This window comes from Halictus rubicundus, chromosome 2 (genome assembly GCF_050948215.1).
Source record: "Halictus rubicundus isolate RS-2024b chromosome 2, iyHalRubi1_principal, whole genome shotgun sequence".
Classification (NCBI taxonomy): domain Eukaryota; kingdom Metazoa; phylum Arthropoda; class Insecta; order Hymenoptera; family Halictidae; genus Halictus; species Halictus rubicundus.
Window position 1 is genome coordinate 7,952,022 of NC_135150.1, and position 26,842 is coordinate 7,978,863.

At 33.5% G+C, this 26,842-nt stretch overlaps 1 protein-coding gene and 1 long non-coding RNA gene across 4 annotated transcripts in view; one reads left to right on the forward strand and one right to left on the reverse strand.

Moving 5' to 3' along the window:
• LOC143364453 (synaptic vesicle glycoprotein 2B) overlaps positions 1-26,842 on the reverse strand; it is an 81,990-nt gene that overhangs the window by 39,226 nt on the left and 15,922 nt on the right. The window contains exon 1 of one of the 3 annotated variants that reach the window (XM_076804800.1): positions 22,195-22,318. The exons of 1 other annotated variant lie outside the window; for it this stretch is intronic. The gene's annotated coding sequence lies outside the window, so the exon portion shown is untranslated. Of the gene's footprint in view, positions 1-5,701; positions 6,164-22,194; positions 22,319-26,842 lie in introns of those variants that run through there. One more of the 3 variants, XM_076804802.1, reaches the window with a different exon arrangement.
• Positions 6,950-26,842, forward strand: part of LOC143364582 (uncharacterized) — a 40,541-nt gene continuing 20,648 nt past the window's right edge. Inside the window, exon 1 of the long non-coding RNA XR_013084194.1 lies at positions 6,950-6,979. This is a non-coding gene — a long non-coding RNA (uncharacterized LOC143364582). The remainder of the gene's footprint in view (positions 6,980-26,842) is intronic.

Here is a 26,842-nt window from a genome sequence, read left to right on the forward strand (position 1 = left end):
TAAAACGCTATGAACTTTCGTTCTAACTCAATATTTAGGAAACTGCTAAAAACAATTTCATATGCGCAATACTGAAAACATCATCGAAAATTTTTTATGTCGAGTGAAATGGCTGGACGTTGAAATTGAAATGGCGTCGAGTGCAAAGGGTTGATGGTATGCGCACTTTGCAAACGTTTAGAATCGTTTTTCTAAAAGGAACATTGGCACGATAACATTTTTGGAAATTAAATGAAGAATTGAAAAAATGGGCGATTCTACATAAAAAGAATACGTCGAAAATGTAAAATAAAATTTTTCATAAGAGGCTTCGTTCTCGAGAAAATCGACTTTGGAAATGCGCAAAGTTCGCGTGCTTAGCAATTGTAAGAAGTAGAATCGATGGGTCATGAACAGACGCGTCAGACTATTCCTATTCAACAGGATTGGGCACATTTCAAGAAGAAATGGGAACATTTCGAGAAGAGATTATTGAAGTAACTAAATTAACTCTTCAATTTAGTACATCAGTACACGAAATAAAAAGTTCTTCAGTACATGAAATAAATGGAATCTTGGAGAGTACGAATTAAAGATAAAAGATGAAATTAAAAATTAGAATTTTCGTAAACTCAATTTTACAATTTTTTTTTGTATAGAATTACCCCCTTTTTCAACTGTGCCACCAGTTACTCTGTATAGTTTCTGATTGTACCATGAAGATTGGGACACCTATTACATCAGCAGGAGATGTACACGTAATAATGTGTACAACGGAATTATTTAGCATGAACTATTAGGTGTCAAACTTTAGTGGGTTCGCGCGTAAGACTCGCTATACATAATGGAAACTTTGGGTAAACACATCTCACTCTTGTAATATTAGTCTTTCAGGTTATTACTTCTTCTTAAGATTAGACAACCATTTACAGAATTAATTATTCGGGTACACGTGGTCAAGGACACAACACTGTAGACCATGACTGTCTCAAAACTAGTGTTTTTTTTCGCATTAGGAAAAAGTTGTTGCATGCAAGGGTAACTGCTTCTGCAATTGAATTGATTTGTTTACGATATTTCTCTCGTACGTTCCTCTCTGCTGCTGTAAGCAAAACACTAAAACAGTTTTTGTAACCAGACTATTATGACATTTCAGACGAAGCGTGCAGAGTGTATTCAATCAGACTGATTCCGAACAAATTTATTTACAGTCTACTATAATCTACAAAGTTGACGATTTTATACACTGTGGATCCAAAAAGTGTTTAAACACCACATTTCCGATTCACGAAAAATTGTCGACATTTAAATTGTGGTCATTTCGTAAAACCAAATAGTACAACCACAAGCCTGGACTGATGTTAAAGCTTGCAGCTTCCTCTTTCGCAAAGCCGTGTTAATTTTTCTGTAAGATATTTTTATACGATGCAGCAAATAGGAAACTGACGACCCATGTTCTTAGAGGAAAACATCATGCAAAACTATATTAGGTTAAAATGAATGATAGTTTATGAAAGTAGAAGTCTCAAGCTTTAAAATGAGACCAGGTTTAGGAACCAGTTGTGAGACGATTGGTATATTACTATTATTATTATTTACTACCCTATAAGTAGTCAATAACAAATAAGATGTAATTTTTAAAAAACCGTACATCAATCTCCAAATGTCTTTGTAAAGAGAAGAATTTTTAAATATATGTCAGTTTCAGTCGCAAAAGAAATTGTTCAAAGTTTTGACAAACGTTTGAATGTATAGCATTTTCAAGGAAAAAATGCATCTTCAGTTTTCCCCATCATGCTACATCATGAATAAGAATGTTAGAATAAAATGAACGATGGATTATGAAACTACGGGCTTCTAGCATCAAAACGACTTCAAAATGGTGGTACTTGGATTGTCTGTATGCAACGGAGGCAAATAAATAAACTGCGTTCTGTTCATTGGCAAAGTGGAGCATTGCTAAATAAGATATAATCCCGGCACCGATGAAATAGTGAATATATTCACGTACAGCTGGTAATTAATTATTCTCCAACGGCATTCCAGCGTCTTGTTTTTTTCTCTGGATACAAACACTGTTCTAGCATAGGGAGTAAAGCACTATAGACTACAACAACTTAGCAATTCAATAAATAATAGAACGGGAGCGAGTGGTTGATTCGAATCAAAGATTCCGAGATTTTCCCATTCACTCGCATCTGCAGCGTTCGTGTGTTTTGAATATAGGTCCGCGACGGTACGAGATAGGGAAAAACTTTAAATATATGAATTATTCAATTTTCTAGTGCAATCTCTGCGAAAGATTTACACACCTGTCGCATAAACGTAACTCAGAATTAATATAACACGTTTTCATCTTTCTAGTTTATCTCGATGCGGATTATTTCATAATTAACCATGAGTAGGTACAAATGAGTAGGTACAATTTAAAATAGTATAAAAGTTGAAAGAATTTAGGAACATCAATGCATTATTTTCAACTTATTAGAATTATAAAAGGAAAAAAGAAATTTTTATTTAGCACCTGTTTCTTAAAATTGATGCACAAAATTTTCATCTTGCATAAAAATTCGCAGTCTAGTAATAATACATCTGCGTATGCCACTTGACTGAGATCCTATTCTAGTTTGCATTGTTATAAAATTAGACTCAAAAAACATAATATTGAGTGATTACTTCGTGATTACTTCGTTGTGTGTATACCATAATTTTTTTTTAATCAGAAATGCATCAATTGTCTTACATATATCCGAATATAATTATTGTACTGCATGTATTTATGATACAAATGAGCAGATAAAATGCAGAACGGTAAAAACATTTGAAGAATTTACAAATATTGTTGGATTGTGTCGAACTTATCAAAATTATTAAAAAGTAAATAAATGTCTATGTGGCTATCTTGAAATTAAAGCAGACAATTTTTTTTTTTAATAAAAATGCACTGTTCAGTAATTATATTTACACTTGTACAAAATATCCTCTAACTAAAATATTGTATTTAGTTATTAGAAAATTGTCCTAAGAAATACAATACAACGGTATGATGTCATCCCAACAAAATTTGCATAAGGAATTAATGACGATGAAACAAGCATTTTATTCAAATGAGTGGTCTGATTAAACAAGCATTTTATTGAAATGTACTCAGTGTTGGTCGTTACATTATGCATGTCAGAGTTAATTCAACCAAACCGGAATAAATAGTAACGAAACTATAAATTGAAAATATGTAAAATTTGTTGTGTAACTTTTGTGAATTATTATCTCTAGAAGAATAGTTCTTCTGAAACACCCCAAGCAAAAATATTTTTGAAAAAATATGTCCATGTATGTAATCTATTATAGTCGTTTAATATAAAGATTAAAAAATATAAAATACAGTGATTTAGTGAAATAACGAAAAATGAAACAGTCTAGTAGGATAGTAAAAATATCAGTGTGAATGTCTATAAATATATAATCACTGTCCAACAAAATAAAACTTATTTCGTGTTTTGCGATACCTGTTGGGTGATTCCTATAGAAAAATATTGGTTTTTGTAAAAATGCATGATTTTGATAAAAAATGACGTGTTACGCAAAAACTAAACATGCGAGAAAGTTCAAGTTTGGGTCAAAAGATAGAGGGAACTCTCCTCTACATATCCATAAAGCTAATTATATTTTTATGTACTTCCTAACAGTTGTAAGTAATTGTTAAAGTTTGAAAAAGAGCCGACGCGAGTACTTTATACGCTCTATTTTTGTATTTATGTGAAAAATCCTTTATCTAGGAGGAATTTCCTATACAGGAATGTATTCTACAGACACTTCTGGTAAAGAAACCATTCACGAAAAGTATTTGGTTCCCTTAGTATATGAGCAGATTAAGAAAATGTTCATTGATAGCTTGTGCGCGACGCGTTCGCGCCAGACGGCCATTGCAGCCTTTTCTCGACTCGCCAGGGCCGTCGCTATGCGTAGTCGACGTTGGTATCACTCACATGCGTCTCTGCTTACTATGCTTAATTACATACATTATTGTTTTGTCTTTTTTGGTGCCAATCATTACACAAAATTATAGAAATACGAGTTATATTCACATTTCATTGTGGAAATGCTTAATAAAGAAAATTAAATGCAAAAACTAACGAATTTCTGGTGTAAATAAATTTAAAAACGTTTCCGCCTTGCTTGACGCTTGTACATGGTATCCCGATTTTCAATAATAAGTGTCCAACAGTAATCAGCAAGCATCGCACATAAGTCTTTTCTTTCTTCTCAATGATTTTTATAATCCATAAATTCTACAAAAATCTATACTATCACATGTATACTTACTGTAATAGTCTGATTTAAACGCGACCCTATTCTATTTTCATGAAAATCGTCGAGAATAAACGAATGTTTAGAAATTTATTGTAACTAATAGGTTGAACTAATTTTTACGAAATTTTGTTGGCTATTTTACTACACTAATGAACCAACTGAAAATATTTGTTTAGTCAAAAAGAGCTGTACATAAAGGAGTTATAATGACTTATGTGCATCCGTCAATATAATACCTGCTGTATTAATTCTATCCTCACGAACAACTCAAGCATATAATAATATATTCCCTTATTTTATAAACACATCCTGAGTATGAGTGGTCACAGCTTCAAGTGAATTGAAGTGAACAAGGGAAGAAAGGATTGTCCAATTTGAAAAGAAAAATTAACGTTTCAGAAGTTTTTGTGAAAAGTTATGCAACAAAAAATGAATTATTTAAACAATATACGAAAAATCAAATTACTCGATGGAATAATTTTTGAGTTATGTTTTTTAGGAAACGCGTTGAAACGCGCCTACTTCCATTTTACCTATTTTAAATTTATTAGACAATATTCCTAACAATTTACACTTTTCTTATATTTTTAATTCTTTTAATGTCAATATTATAAGTAGAAAAGACGCTTAATTTTTCCGAATTTCGTTAAATACTTTCAGCAGAATATTGTCGAGGGGTTATACTATCGTTTTGTGCAAAAAGAAAACGATTTTCTGATCCACTACACAAGGCGACCCCTTAAAGTTAATCCACAATAGTCACCTAGCCACTGGTTTACAAATTGTCTATTACTGAGATGGAGTTTGCAAGTGGTAAGACCACAAACCAGTGCTGACTAAATTATTCCAGGAAATATACAGGGTGACACAAAAAAATGTGTACACTGTTTAACGGGTCATAACATTCTGATTTTTCTTTCTTTTCAGGGTGTAATTAATTGGAAATAATGAGTGGACCAAGATTCAAACTGCGTATACATATTTTTGGGGCATCCTGTATTTCAAATATGATTTTATGTGAACTTTTTCTTATGGTTCTACGACGGGTAAAATCACCGTTAACATATTTTTTATTTTATAATTATTTAAATTCCAAAGATGCTTCCATTATAAATTATTAAATAAATTTCTTCTTTCATATTGTTTTAAATATTGCGGGAAATATAAATCTGTCTTGCAATTTTTATTAAGCAACATGTACTTAAGGTGTAACTAAGTTTTTAAGTTTAATATTAGAAGGCTTAAGGGTTCGCAATATTGTTAAAGCTATCGTATCATCCCTTAGATCCCTGATGCTTTTCAAATTGTGCCCTATTGCTAAGATCCAAGGGATAACCATAGAGAAGCCTCGTTTGCTCTGATCGCAGCGAACAGGAAGCAATCTTCGTGGAATCATGCTTTTCGTACTCACTTTTAGCCGATTATAGCGATCAGCCAGGGGTCAAGTCTTCCTGCGCTTCGAGATATCGTCGTTCGCACTTTCGGAACTCGCAAGAATCGTTAATGTCATAGAGCTAGTACGAATTGAACATCAGCGCTTGTACCACCTTGCACTTGATCACTGCAGCAATTATTTCAACGCGATCGCATTTTAGTAGCCGGCGAACTGTTTGTCAATGACGGTCAAGGAGAACAACGCGAAGAGGACGCTTCGATAAGGACACGCGCGTTGCTTCGGGAAATATAACTCAGATCCTTGATCCTGTGCTCGAAGGAAATGATCGCTCACTTTGCTCTCTGAAGATCGTGTGTTCCTCCGTTGAAGCGGAAATATATTTTTATCCACTTCGGTCAGAAATTTGGACGTGTTAACTTCGATCGTTCGATGACTTCGATCTCTCAGAATGTGGCACGAGCTGTCTATATCTCCGATCTTCTGTACCGGGAAGAAATTGTCAAAGGAAATGCTCAATCAATCAATAGATCCCGCGAGAAATCGGAATATCAAAAATGGCTGTAGACAATCTTGGTCACTCACGGATAGAAAATCCTCTTACTACACAGTTCCGATTTTCTACTCGTTTTAATAATTTTCCATTCGAGAGATAAACTGTCGGAGAAAATATCTCTCCTGAGATATACGATCTGACAATTGTAAAGTAAAATTGAACGCAACAACTGTTCCAAATGTTTGATGTTCGATCCTCGAGTTCCCGACTTTGGGTTCTTCACTCTTCCAGGAGGAAGCTGTTTGGAAGTTGGTACAGCGAGTCTGAGATAATACAGAGATTTTGTTGGCACGACGATGATCGCCCCGTGGTGTCACACTGATTCCAGTTCCCCGACTCGATGTCCGCGATCTCTCGTTCAAATCGTTCCGGTGTACGTTTCAAGTCAACATTTAATAGGTTGGTCCGCGAGAGACGGTGCGTGGAAATGAAATGAGTGTCGGAGAGCATTGAAGCGCTAAAAGCTACCTGCCACCTCCCACTGACTATCATGGTGGATATGCCTGTCGAGTAGTAACGTTACCGTACGTTTCCTAGTCGATCGAGTGACATGCTGATGACAAACGTGAAGGGGGATGTCCTCGTTAGTTGTCTCTAAGGACACCTGATTCTTTAAGATCTACGTCCGAGTGAACAAATTGCATCAATATTATTTCAGATGATCGGGAACAGAGCCCAATCACTTTTATCTTCGAAACGATTTCGAGATGATAACTTTACTCTTCTACAGCTTTAACAGGGTAAGCAGAATTATGCTATTTTAGTATCCAGATAACTTTAGTATCTATAGATAAATAGTAGGTGCAATATACACAAAATTTGATAAATACACAGAATGGGTCACTAAACTGTACCACCTAAATTTACTCGCAACCTACTCGTTGCACAAGTTTCAAACAAAAGCACCTTTATATTAATAAGACATGCAATTTGACTATTAGTTTTTTGATGTCTTCATAGTTTATTGAGATGTGAAGGTGACCTTGATTTTTGGAATTATAACGTGTGATATTTAAATATGCGATTCGAAAGAGTATTGATGTTCGGTCTAATTCAATGATAGCTTGTTTGTTTATAATTATTTTTTTCTGAAACTTTCACCATTATGTTCGTGACGCTTTTCCGATTGAAATGCGTCCAAATACGATACAGTTTGCATCACGTTTACTCGTTTAATTCACGATTTAGTAGAACCTCGATTCTCAAAACTGGTTCGGATAATGGAGGCTCTACTGAATCATGGATTAATCGAGTAAACGCGATGCAAACTGTATCGTGTTTGGACTTGTTTTAATCAGAAAAAGTCACAAATAAATTAGTAGAAGAATCACAAACAAATAATTAAAAGTAAAAAAGTTTTGTCATCATGCTTCCACCAAAGATTAACTAAAGAATATCTCGGTAATTATTACTTTTTCACCCTACATGCCTTCATACTTTTTTACTCGGCATTCGATGGTCTTTTAAATCGCATATTTAAATACTACGCATAATGAAATAAACACTTAAGGTCGCCTTCGTATCTCGATAACAAAGTGAGATATTAAAAAAAAACATTTTTTGATGCAACAAGTAGAAGATAGTGAGTAAATTCAGGTCTAATCTGTATAGATAAATAGACTACGGATTTTATGCATTTATGGGAAAAACGAGTAGCTGCAATTTGAAACAATAGGAAGATTCCCAGTCTATATATAAATAAGAGCAACTTATCAAATTTTTAACTTTTCAATCATTTCTCTTCCGTTTTATGTTGACTTTATACATTAACACTTTCAACTCTGTTGTAAGAATTCAGTTTTAAGTTGTGAGAGATTACATACATTTAAACGGTAAATATAAAAGTTAAGAGTATCTTTTTCACGTAGTACATACTGTGTGAGGAATTGGCAGTAGAATAAGAAATTCAAGAAATCTGCGTGTCACAACTTTAATTTTTTCCAGAGCAGAATGTTTAATTAGAATAAATGCAGAATTTAATTAGAATTAATTAGAATGTCCATGTTTAATTAGAACTGTTTTACATGTTCTTTCAAGAAAGTATGCGGTTCTTATTTACATAACAGAAAGAGTAATGTTATAAAATTACTATTGCTTCATAATTAGTTGAAAATTGTAACAGTTCCGATTAACCCTGTACGGTCAATTTATATTAATACATAATTTTGCAATAACTTCTTAGTATGATTAGCTACAAGCAGCGGCGGATCTAGGCGCGGGCTTTATGGGCTGCAGCCCAAGGCACCGTTCAGTCAAAGGGCAACCTTCGCGGTCAAAAAAAATCAAAATCAAAAACAGAAGAAAAAATGAATTATACACAAATTGTTGGTACATGAGTTAATTTGGGTTAATTGGAAACAGTGTCGTAAACAGTGTTAGCCTGGGGCACCAAAATTAACGGTCCGTCGCTGGCTATAAAGCGTGTTTTTTCAAGTACGATCCGTTGAAAAATGAGGAAAAAGCCGTAAAATATGTAAATGACTTATTTTAGCCAAAAAATATCTACACTGACTCACGAAAGTGTTCGAACGCCCTTTAAAACAGTATAACTTTTTTAAATTGGACCAAACGACCTGATTTCTTTGAGCAATAGAAGAATTGGCTTACCTAATGACGTGCAAAAATGATTTTAAAAAAATTTCAATTGCTCGGAATTATAAGAGCAAATAAAAAAGGCACTTTCCAAAAGTTGGAATTAAATTAAATTTAATTCAATTTTCAGCATGTATATAACTAACATATATCTACGAAACGCATATTTTAAATTTTCACTACGGGTTCAAATAAAAAAGTTGTGAAAAGTGCCATTTTTATTTTCTCATGTAAGTAATTCTTACCAATTGCAATTTTTTCAAAATCTTTTTCACATCATTTGGAAAACCAATTCTTCTAACTGCTCAAAAAAGTCAGGTCGTTTGATCCAATATAAAAAAAGTTATACTGATTTAAAGGGCGTTCGAATACTTTCGTGAGCCTGTGTACATGTTTGTGTTACTTTCCCACATAATCGCCACAGACTTCAACACATTTTTGATATTTTATTATTAGTATCTTTATTTGACTGTCAAAGAAGTTCGCTGCCAGTCTTAAGACGCAGACAATTTTTTGTGGCCAAGTTTCTCTGTCACAATGTCGTGAATTACTGAACGTGAAACGTTAAAAAGTTCAATGGATACCTAATTCTGCAATTGTAAAACGATGATTTTCACGAATTTTCGCGTTAACTCATTCCGTTACCACTCGTCGGTCACCTGCTCTTCATCATGGATATTCATTCGTCCTTCTCAAAACAAACAACACCACGCCTTACATAGATCTGATGATTGGAGCCACCTCTTTCCAACGCCCCCTTAAACATTGATCTACGATTTTTTTACACTGTTTTATAAAACAAAAATGAGGCACTAGTTCGATCGTGTAAAGCCTTCATTTGTAACTTTTACTATTGTAAACTTGGCAGCACACCTCTCATTCAAAACTCGACAAAACGACTGAGAAAAATCGTACATCGATTTTTAAAATGTCGTTGTAAAGACGAAGCTTCAATCTTTAACTCCGTTAAGTTGGTTTCAGTGGCGAAAAAAATTGTTCAAAATTTTCACAGACGTTTGAATGTACAGCATTTACAAGAAAACATGCGTCTTCAGTTTGTCGTCTACTACATCAAGAAAAAAATCTTAGAATAAAATGAACGATGGATTATGAAACTAAAAGCTTCTAGCTTGAAAATGAGACGAAATTTATTGTCGTACGATCAGTTTTTACGAAATTATCACTATTTAAATATAGGCAATTTTTCTAGTATCCGGTATTTAGCGTTTAAGTACTTTTTGGATCTTCTTTATCGCGTTGTACAGGAGTCGACTGTAATGTCTAGAGCAAGTAGTTTATTTTCTACTTGTTCTACGTCGTATATAATAGATATTTCGTCATACTCCTTATCTATTTCGTCAGTTAATTTCCCATCATTCTTTCTTTCCCGATTCGAGGAAACTCTAAAACGTGCATGCGAAAGGAATTATATTCCGCATTGAAATTATTCGGTGCAGAACAACATCATGTTACGAAAGATTATAAAATAAAATACAATCAATCAAAAATTCATACAATTTTTTTCAAAGTGGTTTTCAAACGTCTTGAATTTTTTCAAGATCTTAGAAGAATTAATTTACTGCATGGCGTTCAAATATCTTAAAACAATTGTAATTGGCAGGAACTGCGAAAAATCTAGGAACTATTGATTTTGTTTTGTCTGAGCTTGCAATGAAAATTTAAAAACACGCTTTATACATTTATGTTAGTATACTGTTGCAATTAGTTATAAACGCTTGAAAATGAATGAAATTTTCAGTCTGACCTTTACTACCACTTTCACGAGTCCGACAAAATGCATTTATTTCCAAACTTTTTGCATCATCAGCTAGCAAAGTAAGAAGGGTAAGAAGGGGAATCTGTTTTGAAAGATATATACATTTTTGACTGACTATATATTTTTTCGGAGCGCTTCGCACTTTTACATTCTATCGATTTTATAATTCCCGATTAAGAGCCGAGATTAAATGTTTACTAGACGAAGACAGCACAAGAAATGGCGGCAGTCCTTCGTGCACAGATGGAATGAGCCTTGCCCCAGTGACGTCGAGGTCGACATATATGTTTCCATTTTTCATATTACCTTACTCGAGAAATCTGTTCGCGGCTGCGGCACCACACTTGTACTCAGGCTTTTCTTTTAAATTAACACTAACCTTACCACGACTGGTTTTGTATTATGTAATTTGTAATTATTGAAATTACAAAGATGCTTCCATTAGAAATTATTAAATAAATTTCTTCGTTCAAGCACATATTGTTATACAAATTTTGAGAAACCTAAATAAATTTCTTTGTTCAAACACATATTGTTAAAAAATTTGCGAAAAACCTCAATAAATATTTTCTTTCAAGCACATATTGTTATAAAATTTATGGGAAACCTAAATATATTCCTTCATTCAAGCACATATTGTTATAAAAATGATGAGAAATTTAAATAAAGTCAGTCTTGCAAATTTTTTGAAAACAATGTATACCAATCGTATTTTGTGCTCGGTCAGTATTAAGGAACCGAAAAATCACGCAACCGCTTTTGGCTATACGCCTCAATAATTTTCAACGCTCGATTACCATACAATGAAAAACAATTTAATGGAAATGCAGATCACTTTAGTTCTTTTTTTAACGGGAGCGCAATAGACGATTTGACGCAAAAAAACAAAAAAAAAAAGAGGAGAGTGAGGGGGAAAAAAATATTGATGAAAAACAACACAGACTACCTGTACTAATATATAGGGTAAGGGACCCAATTACTGTGGGGGTACCAATTACTGTCCTTATATCAATTATACTTATTTCTAAAGCATTATGGGTATGAAAAAAGAGATATATAACATATATATTAATGCATATATAACATATATTTAATGAAAAAAATGTAATATCGCTTTTAAAAATATTCATTATGCTTTAAAAATAAGTATAATTAATATAGACACAGTAATTGGTCCCTTACCCTAAGCTGTTTCGTAAATCTTGCATTATTATATTTAAAAATCGAAATAAATAATTATATTTTGAGTTTAAAAGAATTCCTGAGGAATTTTTATGGAAAGAGATGTTGTCCTAATGCGTCAATACCGATTTCACTAATGTCCATAAAATTGACGCAGTAATTTTCCAGGGCAAAATGTGGCAAAATAAGCACGAATATCGCGCAAATCGGTTAACTTGTTTGTCGGACTGCTGACGTTCAGCCCCAAGGATTTATTTTATGGTCCTAGAATCGATGATTCATGCTACGATGAAAAACTTTTTGTTCGTGGTAGTTTAAATTTTTTCTCAAATTCTGAATGGATTGTTCTCAAAACCAGGTTTCCAAAAATCGCAGCGACGATTATTAAAAATTTGATCACACAATTCACTTGAAAGACAAAAGTGGAATAGTACTGCACGGTTTTCTATATGGTGAACTTTTTATATAATTTACAGTTCTTTTTATCGCATAAAATGGGAAAAATAAAGTTTTCTATAAATTAATTAAGCTTTATCAGAAACATTTATTTATATATTCTCAAAAATTCATTTGCTTTTTATTTTCAGATACACTGTCCAACAAAATGAAACTTTTCTCGAGTTTTGCAATTCCTGTTGGGTGATTCTTAAACACTTTGTCATTCTAAAACCAAATCCGAAAGCAGAATTGCTCTATCACGCAACGTTCTCGAAAAATATGGGTTTTTGTAAAGATGCATGATTTTGATAAGAAATGACATGTTACGCAAAAACTAAACATGCGAGAAAGTTCAAGTTTTAGTCAAGGGGTAGAGGGGACTCTCCTCTACATATCCATATAGCCAATTATATTTTTATGTACTTCTTAATAGTTGTAAATGGTTGTTAAAGTTTGAAAATGTGCCGACGCGGATACTTTGTACGCTCTATTTTTGTATTTATTCAAAAAATCCTTTATTTAGCAGGAATTTACTATACAGGAATGCATTCTACAGACATTTTTGGTAAAGAAACCATTCACGGAAAGTATTTGGTTCCCTTAATATACGAGAAGGTTCAGCAAATATTCATTGACTGCTTGTGCGCGACGTGTTCGCGCCAGACGGCCCTTGCAGCCTTTTCTCGACTCGCCAGGGCCGTCACTATGCGTAGTTGGTCGACGTTGATACCACTCAAATATGTCTTTGCTTACTATGCTTAATTACATACATTTTTTTTGTCTTTTTGGGTGTCAATCATTACACAAAATTATAAAAATACGAGTTATTTCGTATAACTTATTTCTGGTGTCAAAAAATTTAAAAATGTGTCCGCCTTGTTTGACGCTTGTTTCTGGTATCCCGATTTTCAATAATAAGTGTCCAACAGTAATCAGCAAGCATCGCACATAAGTCTTTTCCTTGGTAACGTTTTTCCATTGTTAAAATATCTGAGCTGCAATGCAGCCCATAAAAATTAGTAGTACGTTTTTAAATTAAAATTCAAAGATAAAATTAGGATATTTACTCATGGGTTTATTCAATAACATATTTTCCATTCTCTTCTATTACTTTTTTGCCATTTTCGAGACAGCCTATGTATCATGTTATTACATAAACCTATGAATAAGTATATTAATTTTATCTTTGAATTTTAATTTAAAGACGCTACGACCTTTCGTTCCAACCCAATATATATTTACTTATTTATTTATTTACAAAGGAAAAAAGTTAGGTGCGATGCTTGCTGATTATTGTTGGACACTTATTATTGAAAATCGGGATACCAGGAACAAGCGTCAAGCAAGGCGGAAACTTTTTTAAATTTGTTTACATCAGACATCAGTAAGCTTATGTATTCAATTTTCTTTATTAAGCATTTCCACAATGAAATGTGAATATAACGCGTATTTTTATAAATTTTTGTATTGTATTGCCCAAAAAGACAAAAGAATATGTATGTAATTAAGCATAGTAACCAAAGACATGCTTGAGTGGCAGCAACGTCGACTACGCATAGCGACGGCCCTGGCGAGTCGAGAAAAGGCTGCAATGGCCGTCTGGCGCGAACACGTCGCGCACAAGCAGTCAATGAATATTTTCTGAATCTTCTCGTATATTAAGGGAACCAAATACTTTCCGTGAATGGTTTCTTTACCAGAAATGTCTGTAGAATGCATTCCTGTATAGTAAATTCCTGCTAAATAAAGGATTTTTTGAATAAATACAAAAATAGAGCGTACAAAGTATCCGCGTCGGCACATTTTCAAACTTTAACAACCATTTACAACTATTAGGAAGTACATAAAAATATAATTGGCTATCTGGATATGTAGAGGAGAGTTCCCTCTATCTTTTGAACCAAACCTGAACTTTCTCGCATGTTTAGTTTTTGCGTAACACGTCATTTTTTATCAAAATGATGCATCTTTACAAAAACCAATATTTTTCGAGAACGTTGCGTGATAGAGCAATTCTGCTTTCGGATTTGGTTTTAGAATGACAAAGTGAATAAGAATCACCCAACAGGTATTGCAAAATAATTTTGGTGTTGGACAGTGTAATCTAACTACTGTGACTGCAATACATATGATTAATAATTACTGTTGCAAAAGATAAGATTAAATTAAAATTAGGAATATAGTAAATAGTTTACATATGTAAATTATGTATATGTGTTTAACAAAATCCATAAATACATATATAAGTGGAAACTTCAAGATGAAGTTTGCTTACTAAAATCAATAAAATATATTTCTGAAGAAGCAAAACGTACAAATAACAGACATTATCAATAACTGATAATGATAACGCGATCATGAATTAAGAAGAATGATCATTTTGGCTTAATTGTGGTGCCAACTTTAGCGACAGGTACAGTGAAACTAAACGAGTGTAAAGTCATTTGATTGAGTACGTTTTCAGATATCACGGCAAGCAATTTAAAAACCGTTGTATTTTTTAAGGAAATTCCAGAAAACAATTTCCATATGAAACAATAAATCGGAAATGTAGAATAGCAATTTTTTGTTCGCGGATTTGTTCTCGAGATAAGTAAGTTTGAAAATTTCTCGCATTTCGTTTGAGAATTCCTACAGTTAGCACGCTTTCTAGCTAAATGATTGCACTTAATATTAATGTTTTGACAATATTACGAAAGACAATACTTAATATTACATTTTAGTGGAAGCAGAACTTACAGTGGTTCCAAAAAGTATTTGAACACTTTTCTCATTCCTGAGAAATTGTGAATAGTTGAACTGTAATAATTTCGTTAAAAAAAGATTACAACACTCGGGTAAGGGACCCAATTATTGTGGGGTACCAATTACTGTGCCTTTATTAATTATACTTATTTTTAAAGAATAATGAATATTAAAACAGAGATGTCAAATTTTTTTCATTGAAATCAGGTAACACAGGGCGTTCCAAAAATGTTGTACTTCATTGAAAAGGATGATTCCCGATGTGATTTGAAATAACTTTTCTCTTTGCGAAAATGTTCTTCGCGACTTTGTTCAGGAGTTAGTAGCGAAAAACACGGACCAATCAGAGCGCAACTATGGTGGGCAGATTGCGACTCGGCGAGAGGTCTCGCTGAGCAAGGCTTAGATATTGGCCGAGCCGGAATCCGTCCGCTGTAACCGCGCTATGATTGGTCTGCATTTTTCGTTAATAACTCCTTAACAAAGCAGCGGAAAAAAAAGGAAAGGAAAAAGTTACTTCAAATGACCTTACAAATCGCCCTATTCAAAGAACTACAACATTTTTGGCACACCCAGTATATATGTTATATACCTCTTTTTTAATATTCATTATACTTTAAAAATAATTATAATCAATATAGGGACAGTAATTGGTACCACTCCCCCCCCCCCTCCGGTAATTGGGTTCCTTACCCCATAACTGAATTAATTTTCAAGCTTGAATCCCCTCCTTTTTCCATACATCGTTCATTTTTACTTAAATTTTTTATTCACGTGACTGTGAAACTTGAGACACTTTTCTGGCCCACAATGTTACAAATTGGAACGTTTGTAAAAACATTGAACAATTTTTCTCGTAACTGAAATCACCGTAGTTTTAAAGATTGAAGCTTCCCATTTACAATGAATGCTTAAAACTTGATGTACGATTTTTTCTAGTCGATTTATTGACCTTCGAATGAAACGTGTACAACTGTCATCTTTTCATTACTAAAAAATTTTGTTTGGTCCCCAGTTTTATTCTACAATAAAACAGCCGAAAAAAATCGTAGATTAAGTTTTAAACAGTCGTTGTGAAGGAGGAGATTCAGTCTTCAAATCTGTAATAGATTTGTGGAGAAAAGAAATTTTTGAATGCTTTTACAGATTATTAAATTTCTATAATTTTCAAGTTTTTCACCTACTATATCCTGCACAAATATCGTACAAAAAAATGTATAATGGTCTGAAAAAGTAGCGGCTTCGAGCTTTAAATTGTGTCCAAATTTATTATCACACAGGTTTTTTTTCTTTAACGAAATTATCATAGTTCAAATATTGATAGTTCCTCGAGAATTGGAAATTTAGTGTTCAAACACTGTTTGGATCTACAGTACATTACTGAAAAACTGCTGGAAAAGTCTCCCATTGTTTCGTGAACAAATTGTTGCTCCTCGAATCACAGAAGCACGAACTGATGTCAGTGAATATTGATTTTATATTTACTCAAATACAAACGAGATTCGTTCTTGTAATTATTCATGCACAAGTCCTTTAACGTGGCCCCATAACAAGTTTTAATGGCGCCCAAAATAAAATATTGTTTGCTGTCATTCGTAATGTCGTAATACGCAAGGAAGTTTCAAACTCAATTATCTCGAAAGTGAAGTGTCAAACAAGAAATTGTTATCCTGTTAGGTGAACAAATTAATTCGTAACCATTTCTTTGTGAACTGATTATTTACAAACAGTTCAAATACATTCTACTCTCCGCAATAATCTCCATCTCTATCGGATGCATGTGCGTCCTCTTAATTAATACATCACAAATATATATAACTAGTACGAGATTTGAATATAAAATAAAGTTACATCTGATACAGTGTGTCCCACGAATTCTGTCCATCTGCTTCGAATAAAAGTTACTGGATTTAAAGTAACGGATAATATAGTTATAGCAGATTTTTGACAAGTGAATATAGTAAGGTATGATAATAAGTAAGATATGACTTATCTTTTGTCCTCGATTTCAATAAAATTCTGAGTAAAAAAGTACTAAAGTATATTTGCCCTAAAACTTACCGTTTCTAAGATAATTTGACTTGATACATCGTATATTGCTTTCCTAATGAATGTAAAGGTAAATCCACACCGAAGCAACATTGAGCAACTTCTGGTCGCCTCTTGTTGCCTTTTTCTTCTTCCATTCGATAAAACTGATGACTATACTGTGCCTTTTATGCGTTTATCACAAAAATGGATTGGTCAAATACAAAACTCTAAAGACATTAGAAGAATTTAACAATGTTGTTATATTATTCCCGACTTATAAAAATTATTAAAAGAGGAAGCACAGATTCATTTAACTCCTGTTTCTTACAATTGACCAAGTTCATTTTTGTTTTGCATAAAGATCCGCAGTCTACTGATGACATTTTCAAGACACGTGCAACATCAACTAAAAGTTGCCCGTTGTTGTTTCAGTGTGGACATAGCTCAGCCTGCATACAACATATGTCACGGTATAGAATTTAGGATCGCCGAAGCAAACGATTAAAAACAATTTCGCCAACGTGCCACGACAGAACGAACGTCGCGATGGCGACGCGAACATTCACAAATATTTCCTTCCGCGGTTCGCGTAATTGCGCGCTCGTAATCATTCGAACGAATTATCCCTGGCTGATTGTAACCCTGTGGTAACACGTGTTCAACGTCAAGACCTTTTAAAAGTGGTTCTAACCGGTTGCGTTCCGAGAATAATACAATGCTCTAGATCTTTCCGATGTCCCCGCGCGCCACGATCCTGGATCTTTAATTACGCGAAATTCACGCGGACCGTTTGCCCGATACTCGGAAGAATCTGTCATGCGTCGTCAACAAGACAGACACAGACACACACACACACACGGTGGTCCCGGGTGCCCATGAATGGAGCACACGAAACGTGTTCCACCGACGATTGAACCCTCTCGTCGTAAATTCTCTTCCCCAAATATTGGACTTACGTCACTCGATAACTGTGCGGGTCAAATGACGCGGAATGAATTGCTAAATTTCACGTTGAGTGACTTTAACCACTTCTATTGCGATGTAGCAGAAAACACTACGCGTTCGAAACTTCAGTTTATTAAGGTCCGTGTACGTATGTACATACGCGACGAGGATGAATTCGAATCGTCAAACTGTACTTCATCTTGATTTATAGCGACCTGTCATCTGTCCGCGAGCGATTCTACTACTTGCTACTCTAAACAATTTTGCTTTTCTTCGCTTCAACACGCTAGATTTACCGAGCGCTAGAAGCGACTACTCTACATTGCTTTGTAAAAATAAAGCGAAGCGATAAGTGTGTATCCAAATTTTTTTATAATATATACCCAATGAAATAAAGGGGTTCATATTTATAAGGACAATAATTGCAAATTAAAAATATTAAATTAGAAGCCGTAAACCTAGTGTTAACTCAACGAAAACAATTTTTGAGACGCATCCCCCTTTAAGTGAATTTTGCTCTGAACCGAAGAGAATTTGATTTATTTTTTCTTTGTGCAAAACAGAAATTTCCAGCACTAATTTCGAGGAACAAAAACCAGACAGAAATTTGTTTTCTCTTTCAATAACTTCCGTAAGTTGACAGTTCTATATCGACATTTTCTAATTTTCCTCATTTTATCTATTTATTTTTATTTGTTTTCTTTTATCTATTTATTTTCTTATTTTATGTATTTATCACGTTATATACAGTGGTCCATTGTTCACGCAACCGCGTTGAAGATCATTATCGCCAGACCGAGGATTTTTGTACAAAATAAAAATTGCATTAATTGCAAGAGCATAGGAGCTACATTAATATTTATTTCATTTCTTAATCATTGTAATCAGATGGAAGTAATACATCAGGATTCTTGAGTTTGTTAAGTTTTTTTTTCTATTTTACATTTGGTCTACTCATTATTATCACAAATGCATAAAATCCGCAGTGTAATTATCGCCGTTTCTGATGCGTAGACTTTCTTTGCTCTATTCTTTGTCCAGGTATGAAATAATAATTACAATCTTAATTTACTGTACAAAAAGCATGATAGTAATTTTTTAAGTGAGTTATCGAGTATGTATTGCATAAACGTGAACCAACGAGCTTTAATTTTTTTCAAACGATAAATATTATATTATTCAGTATAAACATTATATCATATAAGTGTCGTAGTCTAAGGAACACTGAATACCATTTTGCTACCGCACACTGGCCAGTGACCGGTTCTACCTTACCGACGGAGATAAATGGAGATAACGATGGCTACATAGCTGGATCTATTCATAATATATTTAAATGTAAAATTTAAATGTCATATTTACGAAACTGTAAATTTACACTTACTTTCTTATTGATATAGAGAGAACTACGTATTATTTACCACTACAGTCAAAAATGTGCAGTCTTAATTACTAATCAAAACTAATAAATTTCAGACAATATTAATTAAAAAAGACAATATTTCTTAAAAATAGAATGAAAATTTCACTTTTGCCATAAATATATGAAGAAATTCAAAATTTTCATTCAAAATTTATTTAGTTTTCTCATTTTTATTCTTTCATATTCTTAATAATTTTTGTTATTACTTTAATTCTTAGATTCCGACACTATTTGTCTACCACAATGCTTGCGAGGTTCAAAACTGAATCAGAAACCTCATTAAAAAAAGTAACAAATTCGATATCGTACTGATGGTTTTAGATAATTGTTTGTGCTAACAGCGCATAAAACCCTCGGTCTATTAATAAATCTTACTACATCGTATTCACGTTGATTAGGACAGAATCTTCGTAAATTGATTTCATTTGCCTTCAACTCTACGTCTGTATACAGTATTGGACCAATATATTCGGACAAACTGCGAGCCTGTGGTGATCGCTTCCCTTCTCGTGATGATGGATTATTGCTGCGAGTAAATGTAAGCAACTATGAATACAAAATAAATAGAAAAATAAAGAAGTACAACAAGCGTAAGAACAGGCAGAGAAATGTCTAAAAATCGGAGGTTTCGTGCTGCGAGAAATTAGCTACTTGGAATTTTTCCCCGAATCTTCCCCTAAAAAAGTAAAAACTTTGCACAGTGATACTAATCTTTTTGTAATTTTATCAATGATTTCGCATCGAACAATAGACTGCGGATCTTCATAAAACTTTTCGGAATCAATTGTGAAAAACAGCTGTGGCAGAGTTCTTAGATTCTTTTAATGGTTTTACAATCTTGTATTTCGTGTATTTCATCTACTAACTTTTCCCATAAACACCTAAAATTCACAGTCTTGCAACTAGACTGCGGATCTTTCTTCCTTTAATAATTTCAGTAAGTTGAAAACATACATCCATTGAGATTTATAATTCCCCTTCATCTTTTTACCATTTTAAATTAAACCTACACATTTTTGTCATAAATGCATCCACAGTCTACCTACGATCGAACACACTTTCACCACCCTCAATTTTGCTTATAGTGTGAAATCCAGTTACATAAATTTCAAAGTTGCAGCCGATTGATTTATGCGTTTCCACAGAAATTCTACAACCAATCGAACGTTAACACAGTCGAATGTTTCACACGTTCGCTATCGCCGTCATACATACTGAACTAGTCTAATTGATTTTCTGCATGCTATTATTGAAAATCGTATAATATTCAAGGAGACCATGACTTTGCCGGATTGTTTCAACACGTTCGCGAACAGCCTCACATGTATGCGACGATCGCGATTTTGTATATCGCATGAAGAAAATCAAATTAATTTTGTGTACGTAGCTATTTGTCATTCTAACGCATAGCATGATATTCGAAAAACTTATAACTTCGACAATATCCTTTTTCATATTTTACAAGGAGATACATTGCATAGTATGTTGCAACTATGAAGGCTATTGCTGAAATAAATGCCAGTCGCGAACGTGTTGACTATCCAGTGCATGTATCGAGTCTGTGAAATCCCATGAATTTAATTTGTATTAATTCGTTTTAATTTTCTTTAACTCCCATACGCTTCGCAGAAATATTCACATAGAAGATTCTACTATAATAATTAATCCATTTTCATTCTACACTTTAAATCAACGAATTATGTTCCACTTATAACGAAGAAAGTGTTCAATCGTTGTACAGAAAATGGAAAATACGGAAATGGAAAATATTCATGTGAAAATGGTGAATTTTCGCTCTGACGAACGTATGAGAGTCAAAGTATCTTCGAATTCCTCGATGAATTCTTGTTTTACCAGTAGTCTTATGGATATAGCGACAGGATATAGCGACAGTAGCATTATGTAAGAAAAGCTCCGAATTTTTAGAAGAAATTCAACGCAAAAATGGATAGTTTCGAACCGTGCAGTGGAGGGTTAATATGAAGACGATATTGTCAATATTTAAAATATGGTAATTTCGTTGAAGAAAATAGTACAATAATAAATTTGGACGCATTTTAAAGCTCAAACCCTCTACTTTCGCAGACCATTATTCATTTTTTTTTCTAGGATATTTGTGCATGACAGCAGGCAAAAAACTGAGAACACGTTTTTGGTCGAAAATGCTACAAATTTAATCGTCTGTAAAAGCAATCTATTACTGATTTGAAGATTGAATCTCCCCCTTAACAACGATTGCTTAAAACGTAATCAACGATTTTTTTCGGCTGTTTTATAGAACAAAAATGAGGATTAAACAAAATTTTGGTCGTGTCAGGCCTCCTACCTTGTATTATTGTTAAGATGGCGGTACACCTTCAAAGCTGAATAAATCGACTAGAAAAAATCCACAGTGGTTTCAGTCACGAGATAAATTTGTCACTGTTTTTGCAGACGTATCGATTTGTAATATTTTGGACCAAGAAAGTGTCTTGAGTTTCGCAGTCGTTGAATTATGAAAATATATTTATTAGATAAAGATGGTATAATTGCTGTACTATTTTTTTTTTTACGAAATAATCACAGTTCGAATACCGTGAATTTCTCGAAAATTTAGTGTTCGAATACTTTTTGGATTCACTGTATATCGCATGCGATAAAATATTTTAACGATTAAGATAGAGAAACGAATGGTGGTAGGAAACATGTTAAAGTGAACTAATTCGTTGAAACGCAAACGGTCTGATCGCGCTCGCGACCGAACGGCTCGCGCGCCGAGGACGTCGAAAAGCGAGACAACAGACACAGAGAAACAAGCAAAAATAATCGTGCGTGTGACTTACGGAGTGCGGTTTGCCAAGTCTCGGAGAAGTTGCCCGAATTGGGAAACAACCGAGCGGCGATGGGTGAGCACAAACCTTATATAGGGGAGGCCACGAGTAACTAATCTCCCCCACTCTGCAGGAAAAGAACCAATGCAAGCCTGGACCCAGCGCATACGAGACGCGGAGGAATCGTCGTCGTCGAGTGACAGAGCCTCGGCATCGTGGTTCCTCTGGTTCGTGCACTCTTCGGGACACTTCCGGTTCTTGGCTACCGACCGAGGAACACGAGGGAGGACACGTGTCTTCGTATAAACAAAGAATAACGCGAGTACTCGCGGCCGTTGCGTAATTTCGCCACGACGCGAGGCGAGGCGACGCGCGACGCGACCGGGACGTGCTCTCTCGCACGAGAGGAAACGATAAAGCCGAACTCGGCCGACAGCAAACGTTCCGATTTTCTGGGCCGCGGTTCGAACGTTCGATCACCGTAATTGATTTAAAAATCATCCCGAGGGGAGCATCGTCGCCTCAAATTCCACGGTGTCATCGCTTACTGTCGTACGATCGTAAATTTAGACAAACGGACGGACTGATTTATTATATCCCCGCTAAACTCGCGACGACGTCGTGCCGTTTGCGCGCGTTACTTGTTTCTGCTGCTCTTTTAAACACAGATGATGTTTTTCGGGTTTCTTCCAGAGACCGTATCTGGTAAACTAGACAGTGGATCTTCATGCAAAATAAACCTTTCCTACCTCGACTTAATATATTTGAAAAGTTGAAAATAATAGAACAGTGTTTTTAAATTCTTCTAATGTTTTTGCCGTTTTAAATTACACCTACTCATTTTTTTCATAAATGCATAAAATCCGCAATCTAGTTATAACCAAAATTCTAACATTTGTGGCAAAGCGTTAAAATTATCTTTTAAATGATTTTGATTACAAACAAACATTATGAATAACTACAATTTTTCTGATCTTTAGTAATTATTATCAATGACGGAATTCATTTTTTGTTACAAATAACTATCATTGTCAACGAGAATTGTTTCCGGTTATGAATAACCATTATCGCTTTTTTTGGTCACCGTCAACCATTAGTCTGTTTACGAGTAACCAGTATGGCGGGTCTTTTGTTTTGGTTACTTTCAATCATCTTGTATTTTTTTTTAATAATATTATTAATAATTAGTATCTACCCACGGTATAAAATGAATTATAGAATCTATATGTTTTTAAATGAAAGCAGTCGGTAATAATTATGTATTTTATTATGTAATGTGTCTAATCAAAATTAGGTTTTACAAATAACAATTTATGTAAATTATGCGATTACAAATTGCACCGGCGATCATGTAGTATTATTTTCACAGCTGTAAAGGCTCTTTCCATAGTAACCTGCGTAGCAGGGACTGCGTGGCAAATTACAGCAAGTTTTGCTAAATGTGGCAATGCATCATTTTTTACACTCCAACATGGCATTATTATATCTATGTCGACATGCTTTTCCTTGTAGTGATCAATTCACATAAAAACATCTGAATTCTATAATTCAATTTTACATCGTACGAAGGTACCAATTATTAATAATATTATTTTAAAAAATTAGATGATTGAAAGTAACTAAAATAAAAGTCCCGCCATCGATATTGCTTACTCGTAAAAAAATAATGGTTGACGGTGACCAAAAAAGTAATTTTCATCAGCGATAATAGTTACTAATGATTAGAAAAAATTTAGTCATTTATAATGATTATTTGTAACCGCAACAGATGAATATTAACATTTTTTAATTGCCCCGGTTTTCTAAAAATTTCTGCAACATTTATTAACACCCGACTTCTATTTGAATAAAAATTAACATTTTCTTTTCATTTTATAAAAATAATGATTTTTTTTTAATTTTAAATTTTTCTAAAAATTAACATTTTCTTCTCACTTTCTTTTATCATTTTCTTATCCATAATTTTTTGGAAAAATTTTTTAAATAACTGCTATTTTTGGTCCTTGGTTTTTCTACTCTCTGCATAGTCCGTTTTTTTTTTATAATCACGCGAACACCGTGTTAGCATACATAGACAACACTATCACCTGTTCATTGTTTCCTATGCTTCCTTTTAGTTAACAACTCAATTTACTTTCTTAAAAAATTACTCTGAACTTTCGTTGTGTATATTAATTGAAAACAAAACAAACTTTCGGGAAAACTTAATAGAAAATCTAATAACTTTCGGGAATCTACCCTTTTTATTATTATTCTCCTTCTTCTCCTTTTTCGTTGCTTTTCGTGGCGCCGACTTCAAAGTCATTATCGATGGTTATTTTATGCAAAATAAAAATTGTCTACATACATTGCAAGAGACAGAGGCATAAAATAATCTGAAAATAACACACTATGGATACAAAAAGTATTTAAACACTACATATTTCCGATTTTCGATACAATTGTCGATATTTAAATTATGATGATCTCGTAAAAAACGATTAGTACAACCATCAGCCTGGACTTACTTTAAAGCTTGAAGCCGCTACTTTCGCAAAACAGTGTAAATTTTCCTTTAAGATATTTTTACAAGACGTAGTAGGTAGATGGAAAACTGACCTTGGACTAAATTAACAGTATTAACAAAACTCAACACAAAGTACGTTAAATGTACTGTATTATGCTACTGAGCAGTGTTCTGAGAAATGTATACACAATCTGGTGTCTCCTCTGAGGACGATGAATGTAGATGAAGCATACACTTGCATAACTAGTTTCTGTGCAAAGTTAATAACAACTTTGTCGAAAAAATTCTTGGAAAGTTTATGAAGCCATTAAAATATTTATATAAACCATTCGCACGTGTGCGTTTTTAAGCTGAAAAATAAGAGCCTCATATCTTCTCATCCATGGCTTTTGAAGGTGACCTTCATGTGGACGATGTGCACGCGCCTGTAATATTTTGAAAAATACGTATATTTGATCTGAAGCGTTCGTCTTCTTTCTGTTAATTTTGCAAATCATGCGAAAGTGAATAGTAAAATGTAAGTCCATCTTCTTAGCAACAATTACACGTATCTTAATAGCATAATAGTTTGATAACGTAATAGCATACGGTGGAACATTGTTTATTTGAATCCTACTCGTACGAAGAGGTTAATGGAAGTTCCAAAAATATACAAACTCGTGTTTAAGCTATTGTATGAACTGTGATTGAACGTAATTTCAGTGTTACAAACATGTATTTTTACTAGTAGACTGCAGATCGGTATAAGAAAATGTGTTTCCCTCTTTAATCATTTTAATAGATGGGAAATAGTGTTATGATTTTTTAAAATTCTTGTAACGACCTTTGTACAATTTTGTATTTTAACTATTTATTTTTTATATGAATGTATAAAATTCACATAAAAATATTCGTTTGTTGGTACACACTTGTGTCCATAAATATTAAAATACTTACAAAGAATAAAGTGAACAGTTGATAGAAGATTTTTATGTTAATCTCCAAAATACAAAATACTTTTTTGAAAGCATATTGACAGCAAAGTCCAAGTTCAACGAAACTCTTGTTCATATAGTTTTTTTAGAACTCATCATGTTTAAAAGAGTTGACCGCGATATAAAACTTAATGAAAATAAATTACTATTTAAGTTAATAGTTAGAAGCTCAGAAATGAGATGAAGTCTATAAAGAGCTGGAAAACATGAACCTAGGTGTCATCATCTGAGGATTAAGAAAAAATCCTTTGGATTTTGAAAGATGGATAATATACAGACTTTAATGCATTCATGACATTTTGATGCATTTCAACCTTTTTAAAATTATTAAAGAAGAAGAGAAATTCCTGAGTGGCTTTTGCTTCATGCAACAGATACAGTCTAATAATAAAATGTGTATAGTAGGATTAAAGTTTCTACTGATGTATACATCTGACATTTAAAAAAAATCACTGCATGATTTGCAAACACAATCATAATTTAGTGTAGTCTATACCGAAGGTGTATATCACAATCAATTGAGCAAAAAGAAAGAACCTCTAAAAGAAATCGGATAAATTGTGAACTAGAACATTCTACTACAACAACATACCGTTGAGAAATTTAAAAACGAAAACACTAAAACATATCAATGTATGAATACTTTTACTGTAGCGTTCATAAATAAAATAATTATGTATATACATAACGTATATATGCTAAATGCATATTTTTACCAAGATAATAATAAAATATCTCCACAAATTATAAAATATCGTTTAACTATTATCTTTTAGGAAACTGATACATGTTTCAATATTTGTGACTGGTACATGTAATTTTTTAAGGATAAGGTAACGCATGTGATCATACATAATTTCCTTGATAAAATTAAAGTTGTTAAAATTGTAGTGCTGTGTTAAATGTCATCTTAAACAAAATGTACGAACGTGGTTTAATTCAGTTCTATGAACATGAGTCTTATTATGCAAGCTAATACGTACTGGTAGAGGGGAGTTTCCGTGAATCTCTATTATCGGTATAGTTTGGTTATCGAAGCTCCCTTTCCACAACATGTTTACATAAACAAAGTTCTATTGTAGTCACAGTTTAAAAGAATTCGAGTTCCCGTCTTAAAAGAAATCTTAGGATAAAGGGTATTTATATTTTATGGAATTGAACGGACAATTTTGCACTTTTT